At 43.9% G+C, this 10,185-nt stretch overlaps 2 non-coding genes across 2 annotated transcripts; one reads left to right on the forward strand and one right to left on the reverse strand.

The window, feature by feature from the left end:
* Window positions 1–4,296: 4,296 nt before the first annotated feature.
* On the reverse strand, window positions 4,297–4,401 carry LOC126955815 (U6 spliceosomal RNA). Its single transcript, XR_007726108.1, has one exon. It is a non-coding gene; the product is annotated as a U6 spliceosomal RNA (small nuclear RNA).
* A 3,855-nt stretch (window positions 4,402–8,256) lies between these two features.
* LOC126955767 (U6 spliceosomal RNA) lies at window positions 8,257–8,367 on the forward strand. The gene has a single exon (XR_007726067.1). It is a non-coding gene; the product is annotated as a U6 spliceosomal RNA (small nuclear RNA).
* The last annotated feature ends 1,818 nt before the right edge of the window (window positions 8,368–10,185 follow it).

Raw genomic sequence — 10,185 nt, forward strand, 5'->3', positions numbered from 1 at the left:
AAGGGACCTGAAGGACACTGCTGATGACTTCTGAGACTCCCAGATGAATATCAGAGAGGTGCCACAGAGCCACAGATGCCTTTTGAAATCTTCGGTCTTCCTCATGGAGCCTCAAGAATTATAGGTTAAGTTCCTCTCAGGAGGACTCCCCTTTTTCTTTTTGGCTTTTGAATTTGGGGTTAGTTTATGCTGTGAGGCAGTGCATGACCTTTTGGGGTTTGCAGCGGCTGACGAGTCATTGGCAAGAGCTGCAATTTTGTCTTGGCTGGGCGCGGTGGTGCATGCCTGTAACCCCAGCACTTTGAGAGGCAGGTGGATTGCTTGAGATCAGCTGGCCAACATAGCAAAACCCCTTCTCTACTAAAAATACAAAAATTAGCCCGGTGTGGTGGTGCGCCCCTATAATCCCAGCTACTCAGGAGGCTGAGGCATGAGAATCATTTGTCTGTCTCAAACCAACAAACAAAAGAAACAACCAGAGAACAAAAATAAAAAACAAAAAAAGAGACAGGGGTCTGGTAATGTTTTCCAGGCTGGAGTACAGTGGTTATTCACAAGCACAATCACAGGACACTACTGCCTCAAACTGCTGGGCTCAAGCCATCCTTCTGCCTTTGCCTCTGAGTGCCTGGGATTACAGGTGTGTGCCATTAAGTCTGGCTTAAGAGCTGCAGGTTTTTGGTTTGTTTTGTTTTGTTTTGTTGGTTTTGTTTATTGTTTAGTTGTTTACCTTACTCATGGACTCAGGTAACAAGGAGCTGCATTTTAAGACAGTGTTGTTCCAAGTGGTTATTCCTGCAGGAGGCATGAATTCTGCCTTTTGGAATCTGCTGGAATTTTAATTCTATCCTTTTTGTTATGTTTTCTTGCTTGCTTAGGTAGGAGAAAAAATCACTAGGTAAGTTGGTCAAGGGGATCTCAGAGCCAAAGCCACCATTTAACTAGTGGGCACAGTTCAGGTACTTAAGAGCTATTAGAGTGCTGGCCACTAAAAAATGAGACTCCCTGTTAGAATAAACTAGACGTGAAACAAGGTAGCACTTGCCATCCTCAATAAAATGTTTATGCAGTGAGGTACACTGTGAAATAATTATACCACCCAACCACATGATGTTTCCCTCTTAGGCTTGCCCCCCCCCCCCCACCTTGAGATGGAGTCTCACTCTGTAGCCCAAGCTGGAGTGCAGTGGTGCAATCTCGGCTCACTGCAACCTCCGCCTCCAGGATTCAAGCGATTCTCGCCTCAGCCTCCTGAGTAGCTGGGACTACAGGTGGCGCCATCATGCCTGGCTAATTTTTTTTGTATTTTTAGTAGAGATGGGGTTTCACCATGTTGCCCTGGGTGTTCTTGAACTCCTGAGCTCAGGCAATCAACCTGCCTTGGCCTCCCAAAGTGCTGGGATTGCAGATGTGAGCCATCATGCCTGGCCCCCACTTAGGCTTTTGTCTTGACTTTGAGAGATCCAAGAGTCAATGTAAAAATGAGATCCTTAATTTTTTTTTTTTTTTTTTTTTTTTTTTTGAGATTGGAGTCTTGCTCTATTGCCTGGGCTCACTGCAACCTCCACCTCCCGGGTTCAAGCGATTCTCCTGCTTCAGCCTCCCGAGTAGCTGAGACTACAGGTGTGCACCACCATGCCCAGCTGATTTTTGTATTTTTAGTAGAGACCAAGTTTCACTATGTTGACCAGGCTGGTCTTGAACTCCTGACTCAGGTGATCCACCTACCTTGGCCTCCCAAAGTGCTAGGATTACAGGTGTGAGCCATCGCACCCGGCCAGATTCTTAATTTCTGAAGAAATGAATATTCCACCTTCCAGCTACACCTGCCTTTTACTTGTATAAGTATAAGGCCCCAGTAGCTGAAAATACTTATAAAGGTGGTGAAATCAGTGAAATCTTACTAAAGATTACTTGAAATTACAATGGTCATTATGTGGACCATTCCAGATGAGACTTGACTTTTTTTTTTCTTTTTGAGATAGAGTCTCACTCTGTCACCCAGGCTGGAGGGCAGTGGCGCGATCTTGACTCACTGCAACCTCTGCCTCCTGGGTTCAAGCAATTATCATGCTTCAACCTCCCGAGTAGCTGGGATTATAGGCGTTCTCCACCACACTCGGCTAATTTTGTATTTTTAGTAGAGATGGGGTTTCACCATGTTGGCCAAGCTGGTCTCAAACTCCTGACCTCAAGTGATCTGCCCGTCTCGGCTTCCCAAAGTGCTGAGATTACAGGCATGAGCCAACACGCCAGGCTGATATTCAACTTTAAGAAGTGCGTTTAGACCAGGTATGGTGGCTCATGCCTGTAATCCCAGCACTTTGGGAGGCTGAGGCGGGTGGATTGCTTGAGCTCAGGAGTTTGAGACCAGTCTGGGCAACACAGTGAAACCCTGTTTCTACAAAAATTTCAAAAATTAGCCAGGTGTGGTGGTGGGCACCTGTAGTCCCAGCTAGTCGGAGGGCTGAGGTGGGAGGATTGCTTGAACTCAGGAGGCGGAGGTTGCAGTGAGCTAAGATTATGCCACTGCACTCCAGCTTGGGCTACAGAAGGAGACCCTGTCTCAAAAAAAGAAAAGGAAGTGCATTTAAAAATGAGGGTTCCTGACTGGGCGTGGTGGCTCACGCCTGTAATCCCAGCACTTTGGGAGGCTGAGGCGGGTGGATCACAAGGTCAGGAGATCGAGAACATCCTGACTAACACAGTGAAACCCCATCTCTACTAAAAAAAATCTCTACAAAAACATTAGCTGGGTGTGGTGGCAGGTGCCTGTGGTCCCAGCTACTCGGGAGGCTGAGGCAGGAGAATGGTGTGAACCTGGGAGGTAGAGCTTGCAGTGGGCCGAGATGCCACTGCACTTCAGCCTGGGCAACAGAGTGAGACTCCGTCTCAAAAAAAAAAAAAATTAGGTTTCCTGCTGGGCATAGTAGCTCTAACCTGTAATCTCAGCACTTTGTGAGGCCAAAGAGGGATAATTACTTGGGCCCAGGAGTTCAAGACCAACCTGAGCAACATAGACCACATTTCTATAAAAACTTTGAAAAATTAGCTGGGCATGGTGACATACCCCTGTAGTTACTAGCTACTTGGGAGGCTGCGACGGGAGGATCTCTTGAGTCCAGGAGTTTGAGGCTGCAGTGAATTCTGATCGCACACCACTGCACTCTAGACTGGGCTACAGAGCAAGACCTTGTCTCCAAAACGAAAGAGAGAGAGAGTTCCTGAATTAGACCCACCCAGGGATGCCTATGGATATGCAGAACCTTCTAAAAAGATTTCAAAATTTTTTCTTGCTTCTTTTAAAAGACTTATTACAAAAGGCAAGTGAAAAGCTTAAGTAATTAATTGATAAGAAAAATGGAAACTGCCAACCTTTTTGCTTAGTTACTATCACACCCCAAAGACAAAGAGAAAGCAGGAAAAGTGTTTTTTATAAAGCGTAGACCCTCAGGTCAAGCAGTTTTGCTTTTTTTTTTTTCAGAGTTCTCAATGTTAGAGTCCAGACATAGAAAATGATTTGTCTGACCTATTTGTTAATGGACTCCACCCTAAACTCAGTAATCCAGTTAAGAAACAGAAGCAAAATTGAAAAGCCACCAATCTGACTAAATTATTATCCAGAATACGGCATTCTGGCATTCAGCTAGTTTTTTTGTTTGTTTGTTTGTTTGTTTGTTTGTTTTTAAGACAGAGTCTCCCTCTGTTGTCCAGGCTAAAGCGCAGTGGCACAATCTCGGCTCACTGCAATCTCCGCCTCCTGGGTTCAAGTGATTCTCCTGCCCCAGCCTCCTGAGTAAGCAGCTTGGATTACACGTGCGTGCCACCACATCCAGCTAAGTTTTGTGTTATTAGTAGAGACAGGATTTCGCCATGTTGATCAGGCTGGTCTCAAACTCCTGACCTCAAGTGATCCACCTGCCTTGGCCTCCCAAAGTATTGGAATTATAGGCGTGAGCCACTGTGCCCAGCCTGATTTTTTTTTTTTTTTTTTTTTTTTTTTTTGAGACGGAGTCTGGCTCTGTCGCCCAAGCTGGAGTGCAGTGGCCGGATCTCAGCTCACTGCAAGCTCCGCCTCCCGGGTTTACGCCATTCTCCTGCCTCAGCCTCCCGAGTAGCTGGGACTACAGGCGCCCGCCACTGCGCCCGGCTAGTTTTTTGTATTTTTTAGTAGAGACGGGGTTTCACCGCGTTAGCCAGGATGGTCTCGATCTCCTGACCTCGTGATCCGCCCGTCTCGGCCTCCCAAAGTGCTGGGACTACAGGCTTGAGCCACCGCACCCGGCCGTTTTTTTTTTAAATACGGAATGCTTCACAAATTTGCGTGTCATCCTTATGGAGGGGACCATGCTAATCATCTCTGTATCATTCTAATTGCAAGCACCAGATTTTTTTTAATGTTCAGTTTTTTTTAGAACCGAGTTCTTTTGCTGTCACCCAGGTGGGAGCGCAATGGTACAATCGTAGCTCACTGCAACCTCAAATTCCTAAGTTTAAGCAATTCTCTTGCCTCAGCCTCCCAAGTAGCTAGGACTACAAGCACACATCACCAGACCTGGCTAATTTTTTAAAAATTTCTTGTAGACACAAAATCTTGTCATATTGCCTAGGCTGGTCTTGAACCTCTGGCCTCAAGTGATCCTCCCACCTCGGCCTCCAAAAATGCTGGAGTTATAGGCCTGAACCACCATGCCTGACCTCGAATCAGACTTTTAACCATAGCCATTTTAAGTCCACAGTTAATTATCTTATTCTCATGCTGTTCTGAAACCTTTTTTTTTTCTTTTTTGAAGCAGAGTCTCACTCTGTTGCCCAGGCTGAAGTGCAGTATCATGATCTTGGCTCACTGCAACCTCCACCTCCCTGGCTCAAGGGATCCTCTGAGTAGCTAGGACTACAGGTGTGCACCACTACGCCCAGCTAATTTTTTTTTTTTTTTTTGTAGAGATAAGGTTTCACCGTGTTGCCCAGGCTGGTCTCAAACTCTTAGGCTCAAGCAGTCTGCCCACCTTGGCCTCCCAAAGTGCTGGGATTACAGGCATGAGCCACCTGCCCAGCCCTTCTGAGAGCTTCTTGCAAACAACTGTAATCCTAAAGTGTTGTGTCTTCAAGAAGATTCATGGGAAGTGTGGCCCGGTGCAGTGGCTCACGCCTGTAATCCCAACACTTTGGGAGGCCAAGGCAGGTGGATCACTTGAGGTCACAAGTTCAAGACCAGCCTAGCCAACATGGTGAAACCCTGTCTCTACTAAAAATACAAAAATTAGCCAGACATGGTGGTGTGTGCCCATAATCCCAGCTACTCGAGAAGTTAAGGCAGGAAAATTGCTTGAGCCTGGGAGATGGAGGTTGCAGTGAGCCAAGATCATGCCACTGCACTCCAGCCTGGGCGACGGAGGGAAACTCCGAAGATTCATGGGAAGTGTTAAGGAAAACAAAATGAGAAGGACTCCGTACTTCCATATTTGAGTCCTTGTGGATGAACTGCAACCTAACTTAATAAGTAAACAAAATTGAAAACCTAACTTAGAAGTTATAACAATAGTGCCTATAACAATAGCTGAGTCTTAGCCAATGCCAGTACAGCTATACTTCAACCATTCATACACTGCTGAGTGTTCAGACTATATTCAAATAAGGCAAATGCCAAGCTGTAACTAATTCAGCTTTTTCTGAGCCTCACTTCCAGTTTCTGTACGTCACTTCCTTTTTTTTGTCTATAAATTTCTTCTGACCACGAGACACCATTGGAGTTTCTTTGAATCTGCTGTGATTCTGGGGGTTGTCTGATTCGCAAATCATTCATTGCTCAATTAAACTCCTTTAAATTTAATTCGGCTTTTTCTTTTAACAGAAGGATAGAGAGGACTCTGACAAATAAATGTAGGTTTCTGATAACTTTAAGATCATACCACTGAACTAGGTAGAAATTTCCAGAACTCTAATGAGAAACTGATGGGTTCGTGAGCTGCTAACCAAGATCAAGCAGAGCAAAAATTAATTACATGGGATTAAATAAACTGATGAAGAAGAATTATGGGTTTTTACAGCATTTTTATTTGAAATATTGCAGGGTTTTTGTTTGTTTGTTTGCTTGTTTTTGAGACAGAGTCTCGCTCTGCTGCCAGGCTGGATGGAGTAGAGTGGCACGATCTCAGCTCACTGCCACCTCTGCCTCCCAGGTTCAAGTGATTCTCCTGCCTCAGCCTCCTGAGTAGCTGGGACTATAGGCGCATGCCACCATGCCCAACTAATTTTTTGTATTTTTAGTAGAGACTGGGTTTCACCATGTTGGGCAGGATGGTCTCAATCTCTTGACCTCATGATCCACCTGCTTTGGCCTCCCAAAGTGCTGGGATTACAGGTGTGAGCCACTGCGCCCGGCCATATTGCAGGTTTTTTAATATTTTGTTTTTCAGATTTAAGACAACTCTTTTAAGCTACCTGTAACTTACAGCAATTTGGCAAAGTATGCTTTTGTGAACAAAAATTGAAACATTTACTTTCAGTACCTATCTGATCCCTCCAGAATTTAGAAATATTCATGAAAATTTTTATTTTCATGGCAATATAGTTATTTTCCTAGTTAATTTCAGTAAGAATCTGCTCTGTTTTCTCAGGATAAAATTGGAAATATTAGTTATATTTTTTCACTGGGATACCATATTTGACAAGTGCATAGAATGAATCTATAGGTACTGTAGACAAAGTCTGAAGTATGCTTTGGTTTGGCTTCATGGCCTCAAGAGGTTGTTAATAATCCAAGCCAATGGATTTGATTTTCTATTAAAAGTTCCAGCAAAGCAACATTTAATAGAGCCTATGTGGTCAATTGTTATTCTTGCTGTACTTATATAAATAAACAGCCCAAGTTTGATGAGACTAAGCTTATTTTGCAAACAAAGTACTTTTACTCTGATTATCTTTGGTAGAAATGGGGGTGACTGTAGAGCAGGGGTCCTCAATCCCTGGCTCCCCTGTTAGGAACCGGGCCACACAGCAGGAGGTGAGCAGCAGACGAGCAAGTATTACCGCCTGAGCTCCGCTTCCATCAGACCATCAGCAGCATTAAAGTCTCATAGGAGGCCAGGCTTGGTGGCTCATGCCTATAATCCCAGCACTTTGGGAGGCCAAGCTGGGGGGATTGAGGTCAGGGGTTCAAGACCAACTTTGCCAACATGGTGAAGCCCCATCTCTACTAAAAATACAAAAATTAGCCAGGTGTGGTGGCACACACCTATAATCCCAGATACTTAGGAGACTGAGGCAGTATTCTCTTGAACCCTGGAGGCAGAAGTTGCAGTGAGCCAAGATCAAGTCACTGCACTCCAGCCTGGGTGACAGAGTGAGGCTCCATCTCAAAAACAAAAACAAAAAATTCTCATAGAAGTGGGAACCCTATTGTGAACTTCACATGTGAGGGATCTAGGTTTCTTGCTTCTCATGAAAATCTAATGCTTGATGATCTGAGGTGAAAGTTTAATTCCAAAACTATCCCCTCCACCCCCACCCTGTTCTATGGAAAAATTGTCTTCCACAAAAAGGTTGGAGACCACTGCTATTGAGAGAAAAACTATGTTTCCAAGGAAAGCTATAGTATATCTGTTATTACAGTGTATCCCTGTTCCTTGTTCTCAAGTTTTTATCATCTACCTGTAGACTAAACTAGATTCTGAATTATTCTAGTTTCCTCCAATATGTGGCTACAACTCTCCAACTAAAAATGAGAACTACTCTGTTCCCGAAGCCCTACAAGCAGAAGCTGGACAACTCAATGTAAATTTTAAAGGACAAGTCTTATTACTGATCTGTGGACCAAAAAGAGATTTCACCAAAATGCATGATGCCATAACCAGAGACAATCAAACTGCAAATCAAGATGAGAAGCTGGACCGGGCCTGGTGGCTTACACCTGTAATCTCAGCACTCTGGGAGGCTGAGGTAGGCAGATCACTTGAGGTTAGGGGTTCAAGACCAGCCTAGCCAACATCTCGACTCACTACAACCTTTGCCTCTCAGGCTCAAGTGATTCTCCTGCCTCAGACTCCCAAGTAACTGGGACTACAGGCACCTGCCACCACGCCTGGCTAATTTTTTGTATTTTTAGTAGAAACAGTGTTTCACCATGTTGGCCAGGCTGGTCTTGAACTCGCGACCTCAGGTGATCCACCCGCCTCAACCTCCCAAAGTGCTAGGATTACAGGTGTGAGCCACTGTGCCCAGTCTCATGATCTGTTTTATAAAGTAAGACTTCTAGTGCTCAGCTTCAGTAGCACATATACTAAAACAATTAGAACAATACAGAGAAGATTAGCATGGCCCCTGTACAAGGATGACATGCAAATTCTTGAAGCATTCCATATTTTTGTAAAAAAGACTTCTAGATCCACTTGTTCTCACTTCTTGCCTTAATTTATCCCAGTCATGGGATGCTAGATTACCTACTAGCTGAACAGGAAGGAGTCTGTGTAGTTGCTGATACTTCTCGTTGCACATAGGTAAATATATCAAGTATTGTAGAGACTCAGTTATTAAAAATTAACATCTACTTGGTTAAAACAGGCAGACTCATCATCTAGCTCATTCTTAGATATGTTTGATTTTAGTTGCTTTAGTTCATGGAGACCCTGGGTAAGAAGCATACTCCAAATTTTTGGTATTATCCTCCTGATGGTCACAATATTAGTCTTCCTGGTACACAGTATCCTCTCAAAAAGTCTTAAATATCTACATGCAGCCATCTGCTGAATGCTAAATGGTCTTTTGGGCTGGAATGAAGAAAACTTAAAGAAACACATGATAGCCGGGCGGGTGGCTCAAGCCTGTAATCCCAGCACTTTGGGAGGCCAAGACGGGCGGATCACAAGGTCAGGAGATTGAGACCATCCTGGCTAACCCGGTGAAACCCCATCTCTACTAAAAAATACAAAAAACTAGCCGGGCGAGGTGGTGGGCGCCTGTAGTCCCAGCTACTTGGGAGGCTGAGGCAGGAGAATGGCGTAAAACCGGGAGGCGGAGCTTGCAGTGAGCTGAGATCCGGCCACTGCACTTCAGCCTGGGCGACAGAGTGAGACTCTGTCTCAAAAAAAAAAAAAAAGAAAAGAAAAGAAACACATGATAAGAAAGACAATGTAACCCATGAATGATGTATGGAGAGTGCACCCCAAAATGATGGTGACTGTTGGATTGTATTGATGCCCTAAGTCTTGGTCACACTCTCACCTATGAGAGACCCTGACAAAAAGAGGGGAATTGTTCAATACAATTATATCTCTTTGGGCTCAACAGACCAAATCAAAATGGAGTTACTTGTCCTGAAGTTCCATACCAACAAACTGAAACTAAGTTGTTTATGTGACACTTCAAGATAGCAGGAGTTAATAGGCAAATTCCCAAATAGTGCAGTTTTATCTGGCTTGATAAAGTCCCTCCTGCTTTAACCTTTACAGGGAAAGTAGCTTTGAAATGACCAATCTGCTTTTTGTTTTTTTCGTTCTGTTTCTGCTTTCCTCAGCCCATTTCTTTTCTTTTCTTTTTTTTTTTTTTTTTTTTTTTTTGGAGACAAAATATCACTCTGTCGCTCAGGCTAGAGTGCATGATCTCAACTCACTGCAACCTCCACTTCTCAGGTTCAAGCGATTCTCCTGCTTCAGCCTCCCAAGTAGCTGGGATTACAGGCACATGCCCAGCCAATTTTTGTGTCTTTAGTAGAGACAGGGTTTTGCCATGTTGACCTGGCTGGTCTCAAACTCCTGACCACCCTCTTTGGCCTCCCAAAGTGCTGGAATTACAGGTGTGAGTCATCATGTCCAGGCTCCTCAGCTTATTTCTCTCTATAAAGCCAAACTCCTTTACTCAGCTCACTGGAGCAAAGAAGTTTGGTTTTACAGGATGAATCACACACACATGAAAAGCCAATTAAGATCTTTAAACTAAATTTGTTGTAATTTTGACTTTTGAAAGGAGTAATACCTAAGCATTAAAACAAAAAGTTTTAATTTTTACTTAGAGGAAGTTGGGGAGAGTATAAAGGAGAAAAGAAACGAACTTTGAACAATTATTCATTTATCTAACAAACATTTATTAAGTGCTTTTTGTGTTCCAGGCACTGTGCTATGCGCTATGAATTCAGGGATATAATATGTTTTCAGATTAGATATCAAAGTATTGTTTAAATACAGGCAT

This window comes from Macaca thibetana, chromosome 5, assembly GCF_024542745.1.
Source record: "Macaca thibetana thibetana isolate TM-01 chromosome 5, ASM2454274v1, whole genome shotgun sequence".
NCBI classification, from domain to species: Eukaryota; Metazoa; Chordata; class Mammalia; order Primates; family Cercopithecidae; genus Macaca; species Macaca thibetana.